The sequence below is a fragment of the Pollicipes pollicipes genome, unplaced genomic scaffold, assembly GCF_011947565.3.
Source record: "Pollicipes pollicipes isolate AB1234 unplaced genomic scaffold, Ppol_2.1 Scaffold_3414;HRSCAF=4012_pilon_pilon_pilon, whole genome shotgun sequence".
NCBI lineage: Eukaryota > Metazoa > Arthropoda > Thecostraca > Pollicipedomorpha > Pollicipedidae > Pollicipes > Pollicipes pollicipes.
The window spans coordinates 16,573-28,065 of record NW_023596287.1 but is presented as its reverse complement, the minus strand read 5'-3'; the positions used below and the strand labels follow the sequence as shown (position 1 = coordinate 28,065).

At 51.1% G+C, this 11,493-nt stretch overlaps 2 non-coding genes and 1 pseudogene across 2 annotated transcripts; all 3 read left to right on the top strand.

Moving 5' to 3' along the window:
- The first annotated feature begins 278 nt into the window (after window positions 1–278).
- Window positions 279–9,716, top strand: LOC119091194 (60S ribosomal protein L7a-like; annotated as a pseudogene).
- LOC119091195 (small nucleolar RNA SNORD36) lies at window positions 8,979–9,055 on the top strand. Its single transcript, XR_005093370.1, has one exon. It is a non-coding gene; the product is annotated as a small nucleolar RNA SNORD36 (small nucleolar RNA).
- On the top strand, window positions 9,354–9,431 carry LOC119091197 (small nucleolar RNA SNORD36). Its single transcript, XR_005093371.1, has one exon. It is a non-coding gene; the product is annotated as a small nucleolar RNA SNORD36 (small nucleolar RNA).
- Window positions 9,717–11,493: the final 1,777 nt, after the last annotated feature.

The following is an 11,493-nucleotide window of genomic DNA, read 5'->3' as shown; positions in this document are numbered from 1 at the left end:
TGGGGAAAATTGAATGAATGATCAAGAGTTATTACATTTCCAGCTTCCACGTTTTTATCGATTAATGATGGCACCTTTCTGCAGATGGCTCTTCTTTTGTTATCGATAAGGATTGGCATTGATACGTTCAGTCTCAAAAATCAGTTTGGAGCTAAAGCAGTTAATAAGAAGTAATTAAATTCTGTTGAAAGCTATTTTATCATTAAGAAAGAAGAGGACGAAGGGGGAGTTATCGATAAGAAGGTGTAATCATTTTCGTCACTTCGGGCTCACTTCCTTTTCCGTTATCGCTGGGCGGCGGTGGGTCATCCGGGCAAATCTCCGCGATTCAATATGGTTGGAAAGAAGGTGAGCGAATGCTGGTAGTCGAAAGGACTGACAATAACATGGCGGGAGCGTTAATTGTCGTACTGCGTTGTTGTTTCACCGCCAGGTGTGTGTTGACGGCTAGGACAGCCGCACCATTCGGGCGGACTATGTCGTGTTAGCGTCGATGTTTCCGCGTACGCGAGTCCTTTGGCTAGGGCGCACTTGAGGTGGGGTTGTTCATAGTGGTAGCACTGCTCGATTTTCTGTAACATCCACACTGTTAAAAAGAGTAGTGATGGATGCCCTTCATAACCTGATTCCGTCCTGCAGGGCAGGGTTTGGTTTCACGGTATCATGTGTTGCATATGCAGCAAAACGCCGTGATTGTATTGGGCGCAACATCAGCGCTGATATATCAAGGTATGGAACAGGTTCCAATATATTAAAGTTAATAAAGTAGTGTAGGTACATTGGTTAACTGACTGGTGGGCATCATATAAAGGTTAGCCTTCTGGATAGTCTTTTCGGCTTTTTTTTACTTGGGTACCTGTATTGCCGACGGTGGGGAGAGAGCTACGCTGGCTGCAGGGTTTCTGTACTGCCATGATGGAGAAATGCTGTTAGGTATCAGCCGACGTAGTGACGTCACTGAAAATGGGTTTGCATCGATCGGGGTTCTTTTGGGCCGACTGAAGGCTACAAGGCATTTGCTGGCGATATGATGTCACTGGTATTCGACTGGATATGTGACGTCACTGGTGGTGAGGCTTTAGGGCTTTTGGGTGCAATGAATGCCGTAAAGCATCACCCTGACGATATGTCGTCGCTGGTATTCAATGAAACATCAGGCGCAACGGGCCTTATTCCATCTTTACCTTTCGTACCTGTCTGCTGCAAGCATTTGCGTGCCGAATAAAAGCTTGACCGAATCACCTGAATGTGTGACGTCACCAATCATCACTTGATACGAGTGCACTTAGGCCCCACAGCTGCGGTGTATCATGTTCCGTGAAATATCACTGGGTATCGTGACGTCAGTGATATTCGACTAAATATTGGTCGCAACAGGTCAAGGTTCATTTTGCTTCGTACCTGTCTACTGCAAGCACTGGCGTGATGAATAAAAGCTACCAAATCACGTGAGTGTGTGACGTCACTGGTCATGCATTTTTATGGATCTTTGGGGGCCAACCGAGGGCCGTAAAGCATAACCTAATGATGTGACGTCACTGGCATTCGACTGTGTGTATGTCGCTTGTGATCAGATTTTAACGGCCTCTTTTGGGCCGACGAAAGGTCATACGACATTAACTGAAGATGTGCCGTCACTGGTATCCGAATACAATTCAGGCGGCCATGGCCATGCTCCATCTTTACCTTTGGTACCTGTCCATTGCAAGTATTTGAATGCTGAAGGAAGGGTCTGCCGAATTACCTGAGTGTGTAACGTCACTAACCATTAATTTGTATAGACTGTTTTGAACCCACTGTAAGCCATACCACATCAGCTGACCATGTGACGTCACCGGTTTTCGTCTAGGTGTCATGCGCAACAGGCCATGCTCTATCTTTGCCTTTCGTACCTGTTTACTGCAAGCATTCGCGTGCTATATCAAGGTGATGCTGAACCATCTGAGTGCGTGACGTCACTGGTCATGAGTTTATACAGGTTCACTTGGGCAGCCCAATGCAACAAAGCATCATATCCTGTAAAGCATCGCGGGATGATATGACGTCACTGGTATTCGACTCAACATCAGGCAACAGGCCATGTTCCATCTTTACCTTTCGTACCTGTCTACTGCAAGCATTCGCGTGTTATACCACATCATTGGTTAAGAGTTCTTACGGGCTCTTTTCAACCCCCTATATGGTATAATGCTTCAGTTGACGATATGATGTCACTGGTGTTCGACTTAACATCAGGCACAACATGTCATGTTCCATCTTTGCGTTTCGCACCTGTTAAAGTATTGGCGAGCCTAATGATGGCTCTGCCGAATCACCTGAGTGCGTCATCATGAGTTTTTACAGGCTATTGTTGGCCGAGTGAAAGCCATTAGGCATCATCTAACGATATGTCGTCACTGGTAATCCACTAAGTGTGTGACGCCATTGGTCATGAGTTTTCCCGCGCCTTTTTGGGCCGACTTAAGGCCATTAGGCATCAGGTAACGATATGACGTCACTGGTATTCAATTAAGCATCAGATACAACATGTCATGTTTCATCTTTACCTTCCGCACCTATCTACTGCAAGTATTCGCGCGCCACGTAAAAGCTCTGCCCAATCACCTGAGCGTGTGGTGTGACTGGTTATGAGTTTACGCGGGTTTACTCGGGCTGACTAAAGGACATCAAGCATCATCTGGCGATGTGACGTCACTGGTATTCAACTTAACACCAGGTGCGACAGGCCATGTTCGTCTTTACCTTTCGTACCTGTCTATTGTAAGCATTGACACGCTTAAGGAAAGCTCTGTGAAATCTCCTGAGTGTGTAACGTCACTGGTCATGAGTTCTTTACGGGCTGCTTTTTGTACCTATAGGGTACAAGACATCAGTTGACGATATGACATCACTGGTATTTGACTTAATCTCAGGCGCAACAGGCCATGTTCCATCTTTGCCTTTCGCACCTCTATACTGCAAGTATTCGCGCGCTACATAAAGGCTCTGCCGAATCACCTGAGCATGTGGTGTAACTGGTCATGAGTTTACGCGGGCTTACTCGGGCTGACTGAAGGACATCAAGCATCACCTGACCATATGACGTCACTGATATTCGGGCTGTGGCCCAGACTTATGGCCGCTAGGCGGCGCCCTTGATTATTATTTAGCCATCAGGGCATTCCGGACCGTAGCTGCTCAGGGGCGCATCCTGTGATGCCGGGCGGAATAGCTTTGCATATACGTCGGTTGTGGGCTGGGATCACCTTTGTTTTGTGTTTACGTTTGTTCAAAATTTTAGTCGTTGAAACAGCCCGTTGCGTTTGAAGTTTTTACTTAATGGTGCGCACAATAAAATTAGTGTGCTTAACTATGGTGCATCTCCCACCTCTGCTGCGGAACTCCGTAGCCGTAGGTGGCCAAGTGACCTCCTACCAACGATGATCAGTGACGTCACATACTCAGGTGATTCGGCGGAGCCTTCATATAGCACGCGAATATTTGCAGCAGCCAGGTACGAAAGGCAAATATGGAGCATGACCTGTTGCGCCTGATGTTTAGTCGAGCACCAGTAACGTCATGTCGTCAGCTGATGCATTATAACCTAAAATGGGTTCAAAGGAGCCCGTAAAACTCGTGACCAGTGACGTCACACACTCAGGAGATTCGACGGAGCCTTCATTCAGCACGTCAATACCTTTAATAAACAAGTACAAAAGGTAAAGAAAGTACGTGGCATGTTGGACCTGATGTTAAGTCGAATAACAGTGACGACATATCATCCTGTGATGCTTCACGGGAGGTGTTGCTTTGTGGCCTTGGGCGGCCCAAGTGAATCCGTATGAAGTCATGACCAGCGACGTCACCCACTCAGATGATTCGTCTGGAGTTTAGTCGATTACCAGTGACGTCATATCGTCAGCTGATGCTTGATGTCCGTCAGTCAGCCCGAGTAAACCTGCACAAACTCATGGCCAGTTACACCACACGCTCATGCGAATCGACAGAGCCTTTTGTAGCGCACGAATACTTGCAGTAGGCAGGTGCGAAAGGTAAAGATGAAACATGGCTTATTGCAACTGATGTTAATTCGAAAACAAGTGACGCCATAACGTTGTCTGATGCCTAATGACCTGAACTCGGCCAAAAAAGGCCCTAAAAGCTCATGACCAGTGACGTCATACACTCAGTGGATTACCAGTGACGTCATTCGTTAGCTGATGCCTTATGGCTTTCGCTCAGTCAAAAATAGTTGGTAAAAATCATGACCAGTGACGTCGCACACTCAGGTGACTCGGCAGAGCCATCATTTAACGCACCAATACTTACAGGTACGAAAGGCAAAGATGGAACATGACCTGTTACGCCTCATGTTAAGTCGAACACCACTGACATCATGTCGTCAACTGATGCATTTTTCCCTATAGAGGGTTCCAAGGAGCCAGAAAAACTCATGACCAGTAACGTTACACACCCAGGAGACTCGACAGAGCCTTCATTCAGCACGTCAATACTTGTAATAGACGGGTACGAAAGGTAAAGATAGAACATGGCCTGTCGCGCCTGATGTTAAGTCGGACACCAGTGACGTCATATCATCAGCTGATGCATTATACCGTTTGGGGGTACAAAAGGTCCCGTAAAAAGCTCTTGACCAGTGACGTTACTTACTTACTCAGGAGACTCGACAGAGCCCTCATTCAGCACGCCCATACTTCCAAGAGACAGGTACGAAAGGTTAAGATGGAACATGGCCTGTCGCGCCTGGAGTTTAGTCGAATACCAGTGACGTCATATCGTCAGCTGATGCTTGATGTCCTTCATTCAGCCAGAGTAAACCCGCGTTAACTCATAACTAGTTACACCACACGCTCAGGTAATTCGGCAGAGCCCCTGTGTCGCGCGAATACTTGCAGTAGATAGGTGCGAAAGGTACAGACGAAACATGGCTTAGATGGAGCATGGCCTGTTGCGCATGATGTCTAGTCGAAACCCAGTGACATCATATCGTCAGCTGATGCCTTGTGGCCTATAGTAGGCTCAAAAGTGTGCAAATTAATGGTCAGTGACGTACACACTCAGGTAATTTGGCAGAGCCTTCCACGGCAATGCTTGCAATGGACAGGTACCAAAGATAAAGGTGGAACATGGTCTGTCGCGCCCGAAGTTCATTCGAATACCAGTGACGTCACATCTTCAGTCATTGCCGTATGACCTTTCGTCGGCCCAAAAGAGGCCGTAAAACCTCATGACCAGCGACACGCACAGTCGAGTGCCAGCGACGCCACATCGTTAGCTGATGCTTTATGGTCTTTAGTTGGCCGCACAAAAAAATCCGCCAATACTTGCAGCAGACATGTACGAAAGGTATAAATGGAGCATGACCTGTTGCCTGATGTTCAGCCAAATACCAGTGACGTCATTGTCGCCAGCTGATGCCTAACGGCATTTCGTCGGTCCTATAGGGCCCGTGGAAACCCACGGCCATTGACGTCTTACAGTCGTACAGCAGTGACGTCGCTAGCTGACACCTTGTGGTCTTCAGTTGGCCGAAAAGCACCGTTGGAACTCATGGCCAGTGATGTCACACACTCGGTGGTTCGGCAGCTTTCATCCAGCACGCCAATGCTTGCAGTAGACAAGTACAAAGGTAAAAATGAAGCACGGCCTGTTGCGCCCAGTATTTATTCGAATACCAGTGACGTCACGCTATCCGGTGATACTTCGCGGACCACGACACACCGTGGTCGTGGGGCCTAAGTGCACTCGTATGAAGTGATGATTAGGGATGTCACACATTGGGGTAATTCGGTCAAACTTTATGCGGCACGCAAATGCTTGCAGCAGACAGGTACGAAAAGTAAAGATGGAACGAGGCCGGCCGCGCCTGATGTTCAATCGAATACCAGTGACGACACATGGCCAGCTGATGCATTACGGCATTCAGTGGACCCAAAAGAGCCTTACATACTCACGACCAGTGACGTCACATACCCAGCCGAATACCAGTGACATCATATCACAAGCAAAAGCCTTATGGCCTTCAGTCGGCCCGAAAGAACCCCGATCCCGATCGATGCAAAACCATTTCAGTGACGTCACAATGTTAGCTGATGCCTCACAGCTTTTGCCCCACGACAATACTCGAAACCCTGCAGCTACCGTAGCTCTTCCCTCCGTCGGCCATACAGTACCCAAGTAAAAAATTACCGTCTTTTCAAAGGTAGTAGGTGTAATTGAGCATAAAAAGGCTTGTGTGCATCATTGCCTTCAAAGTTAAATTGTTTGCAGCAAATATGTGAGTACTCCAGAGAGCTAGAGATTGTCATTTCACATTGGAGGATTTCAAGAAATTCAGGTATTGTGATGATTATTTCAAGATATTTTGCAGGAAGGTGTTGTGTCTGAGGCTGTCATTAATTAAGGCCAGCACTACCTATCAGAATAGGGAGCTGAATAAGAACTCAGGCCCATATTTAGACCCAATATGCAAATTGGTATCTGAATATAGCATGTGTCATCAAACTGTGAAATAAAATGGCATACTAGTGGCAGTGCTGGTGGTATGCCAGCATGTAATCAGAAGACTGCTGGTTGATGGTGGGTAAATGAGTTAGATAAGCGGTGAGTCAGCATAGTATTGTGCAAAGGCTCTGTTGCGGTGGTAAAAGGTTAGGATGGTTGGTTCAGCTTAGGTTATCTGGTTGAGCATAGTCTGTATTTCTTGCTTTGTGATATTAATTATTGATATGCTCAGCACAAACAGCAAACTTGCAGTCACTGTGCACCATGTAGAGCACCCCTTCCTCTCAGTGGGGACGAAATAGACAGGGTGTGTTTTTCCAGCAGATCATAGATAATTGGCCAGTGTTTAACAATTTTCTGGAATGGTATTTGGCGCTACTCACATGGCAAATTGCCCCAGGTCAAGACAAAATGCATCATTGCTTTGCATAGCCATTAACCTTAAGCTGCACGTGGAGACATCTGGGAGATAATTTTTGGACCAGCAAAAGTCAATGGAGAATGCGGATGATTATCTGAGATAAAAAGTTGTTGGATTATTTATATTTCACCAACATGGTCTAAATATGCCACCTGCAAGGACTTGTGAGTCAGGGCAGGATTAGCAACCTTTGTTTCCAGCCCTCCAATCTTGCCAGTCTTGCCACACCCCATTAGGTCTGCAGGCAGTGATGCAGGGACCTGGGAGGGAGCCATCTAGGGGATGCCTTAGGTGACCACCCCAGGAGACAGCCACTTGGCATCACATTTGTGTGTTACTGGCCTGAAACCGAGCCAGTCATGTGACAGGTGTTGAGGGTGTGACGTGGACAAGCTGCATCAACAACCATCAGGCATGGGGCCATGTCTTGGCTCACAGGTGTGAGGTCTCTGGTGTTGCGCTTTTGGCGCACTGATCCACACATGGTGTGCAGGTTCCTGGCGGCACAGTAGCATGTGTGCTCCCCCTTTATTGGGCTCTGATCTGGACCTTGTTTGTATCTTTTCAGAAGAAGGGAAGTCTTGCCAAGAAGGGCAAGAAGGTGGCAGCTAATCCGCTGTCCACCAAGAAGGTAGAGGCCAAGAAGGCTGTCAACCCCCTGTTCGAGAAGAGGCCTCGTAACTTCCGCATTGGTGGGTTGATTTATGTTTTAAGGTACCAAACTGATTTCAGTACAGTTTTTGTTCAATCATTCTCTAGGTCTATGATGAGAATTATCACTGCTTTAAGGCAAGCCACTAGTGAGGCAGTGCCATGCTAGATAGCATGCCATTGAAAGCAGGCATTATATGCAATGCAAACCATACATGATGTCATGCATAGTTCACCTGAACGACAAGTGTTGAACACATTCCGTTTCTGACGCTGCTCGTCCCACACCGCGTGCCCGCCGCCTGGTGCCGTGTCTGATGCCGTGCCCTGCTGCCACCAGGTGGCGATATCCAGCCGCGCCGCGACCTCACCCACTTCGTGCGCTGGCCGCGCTACGTGCGCCTGCAGCGCCAGAAGGCTGTGCTGCAGCAGCGGCTGCGCGTGCCACCGCCCATCAACCAGTTCAAGCAGACACTGGACAAGCAGACAGGTGTGCATTAGGCCGCCCGCGCGCCCGGGCGTGCGATGATATGCACGGAGCGCCGGAGGACCGCCGGCCGGCCGCGACCCGGCCTTCGTGCCCCCAGCCGGGGTTGCGGGGGTCTGACGGGCGCCGTGCGGCCGGCCCGGCACCGTCCTGGCGGCTCGGCTCCACAGGTGGCGCCAGATCTGCCCGCGTGCGACGCGCTGCACTAGGCTCCGATGGGAGCCAATGATGTGCGAGATGTGCACTAGGCCCAAATGCGGGTAATGATGTGCTGGTGGTGCACTAAGCCCCAGTGTGGGTCATGATGTGCACTGGTGCACTAAGCTCAAACATGGGCAGTGATGTGCAAATTTGTGCAAAGCAGCCAGGTAAAGTGCTCTTCATTCTCAGTTTTTGCATGGATGTGCTAGTTCATGTTGAGAGACTAAATGTTAGGTGATGACACTTGCAAAGCTCCAGGAGTCAAATGACTAAGCTATTCCACAAGGATCTCTGACAACACCTGGTGCCATCTACTGGTCGACATGCCTCACTACCTGCTTTAACTGCACCCCCAACCCCATAGCCACCCAGCTGTTCAAGCTGCTGGACAAGTACCGGCCTGAGTCGCGCCAGTCTAAGAAAGAGCGGCTGCGCGAGCGTGCCAAGGCTCGCGCCGAGGGCAAGGAGGACGAGCCGACCAAGCGGCCGGCAGTGGTGCGGCAGGGAGTGTGCACTGTCACGTCACTGGTGAGCAGTCCCGGCCGCTGTGTCGGCGGGTGCGAGGATGGGGTCGGACAACGTCGCCGGGGTTACGGGCCGGGCTCGGGCTGAGGTGGAGTCCACGCTGGGCATTGCATTTCAAATTGGGCGGCGTTGTTTGATCCCTCCGCGATGCCCGTGCTTAATCACTGCGGCGTCGCCGTGCGTTTTGTCTGGCTATGATGGGATGAATTTCTTCACCCGACGACCTCGTGGGGAACAAAATAACGAGCTTTTTAACACTGAGCACACCATGACCAGCTGCTGTGCGCGTGCGCTCCGTCCGCTCCCGGTGCTTACGACGGCGTGCTCGGCCGCCGCCAGGTGGAGCAGAAGAAGGCGCAGCTGGTGGTGATCGCGCAGACGTGGACCCGCTGGAGATCGTGCTCTTCCTGCCGGCGCTGTGCCGCAAGATGGGCGTGCCCTACTGCATTGTCAAGGGCAAGGCCCGGCTCGGCCAGGTGGTGCGCCGCAAGACGTGCGCCGCCCTCTGCCTGGCGCAGGTGAGGCGCAGAGGACGTGGGAGGGGTGGTGTCAGCGGGCCGGCGATGACCATGATGGGATGAATTTCTTCACCCGACAATGCCGTGGGGAACCACACAATCGAGCTTTTTAACACTGAGTACGCGTGTCTGCTGTCGCTCTTTCCTGTCGGCGTATGGGCGAGTTATAACCTCTGGTCTTGGCCACCAGGTGGAGTCGTCCGACCGCAACTCGCTCAGCAAGCTGGTGGAGGCGGTCAAGACCAACTACAACGACCGCTACGACGAGATCCGGCGTCACTGGGGTGGCAGCTTGCTCGGACCCAAGTCTCGCGCCAAGCTGGCTAAGCTGGAGAAGGCCAAGGCGGCTGAGCTTCAGAGCAAGGTTTAGGCGAGAGGCTACCGACCAATACACGGATTATTGTTGGAATGAGCTGTTTGCTTGGGGAGGTGGAGCTGTGATGGACGGAGCGGCGGATCAGATAGGCGTCTGACCGGTCTGGTCCAAGCAGATCCCTGAAGGTGCCGGTCGTTTGAGCGGAGCTCTGGGGTGGGTCTCATGACCACAAGACAGGAAGTGAACAGAAACTAATGTTGCGAAACTGGCTGAACGGGGAAACTAATGTATGGGACCAGTAGGAGAAACCGACCGAGCGGGCATGGCTAATGTTGCGAAGGTGGGGGAAAACAGACTGAGGTTGGGAACCATCGGTGGCATATTTGGTGCTTAGATTTATTGACTGCTGCCTGACGGGAACTGGGTGGCGTGGTACGGGCGCCTTAAGTACCAGCACATGACAGTCATAGCTGCGTGAAGTGCACACGGTGTCGAACGGAAGCCCGAGTGCAGTGTTTTCATCACGCGGGTGCCGGTGCGTGCAAATGCAGGCGCAGCTCAGCGGCTGCGACAAGTCTTGTTTGGCCGTATGCGTGCCCGGCACCAGCAAAGCATCGCGAAATGCAGCATCGATTGCGTGCTGGTGAAACTCATCGGTAGTTTTGCCTGACAAGCTGCGCGGGAGCCGGTATCAGTGGCCCCACGCGAGGCTGCTGTTGTCGCCGCGGCCGCTGCGCTCTTGCCGGCGCTAGCGTCGCCGTCGGCTTGACTTGGGGGCAGCGCCGCCGGTGGTGTCAGACCGTGGAGTGCCGCCGACGGGTTGGGGTGCGGTGGACCGGCGGGCCGGTAGTCATGGAAACGTGTTGAGTCGCACGACGCGGGTGGATTAGCGCTCGTGATCGATTGGTGGACGGGGGGTTCTCGTGAGCGTTGGACCGGCCGACAGGTAAGTCGGAGGCGTGCTGGCGCGTGCTGAAGCTTCTTGGCGCAGTGACATTTGGTTGATGCGTGTTCTGGCATGAGGTATCGCACATTATATGTGGTCGTGCCGGCTATTGGTCTTCCCTGCTGTTGGAGGTGGTTAGCGTGGTAGAGATCACGTTACTACATGATCATCATCGGAGCCTACAGACCCCTATGCCAGCGGCGTGGTGCCGTCCTCAACTGTCCATCGTGTCATTATATCATGTCCGTGCCTTCATCGAAGAACGACGACGTCACTTTGGTTCACAGGCTTCTACCCTGACGATTAACGATGTGCTTGGTGACAGTTCCTTCCTCCTTTCTTGATCCCAAACAGCTCTTTTCGTTTTTAAAGGATATTGGATTTTGAAGTCATTTTCACACCGTACTAATTAAGTAACAGCATAGTTATGGGCGCAAAATGACCACTGCAGTCGACGCGCCTGAAAACTCCAATGAACGAACAACAACAAACATGATCATCATCACCACATTGTACGAGATCGTTAGCGTAGGGGAGATCACGAACCGAAATGATCGGTTCGGGACGTGGCCGACCACAGGAGATGGCGGCCCCGTGAAATTGACGGGTTGGCAGGTGCAATCTGAGGGTGGTCAGTTGGCTGACCCTTCGCTCGATGAGTTATCGGAAGCGATCGGGGGCGGCCGGCCGGGCATAACGAGAGTATGATGTGACTGGTGTTGACCCGGCGCCTGGCTTTGGAGAGATCTCGGCTTGGTTGGACTGGCTCGATTGCGTGGAGTCGTCTGAGCCCTGCCGGTGTCTCCCCCTCGTGTTGGCATTGTGCCTCTATCATGACGCTCTACACTCAACGCCAGCCTGACGCCCTGTGCTAGTATTAAGGTCTCCTCCCGGTATGTGTCCAGGGCTCTACCTGCCAAGCTT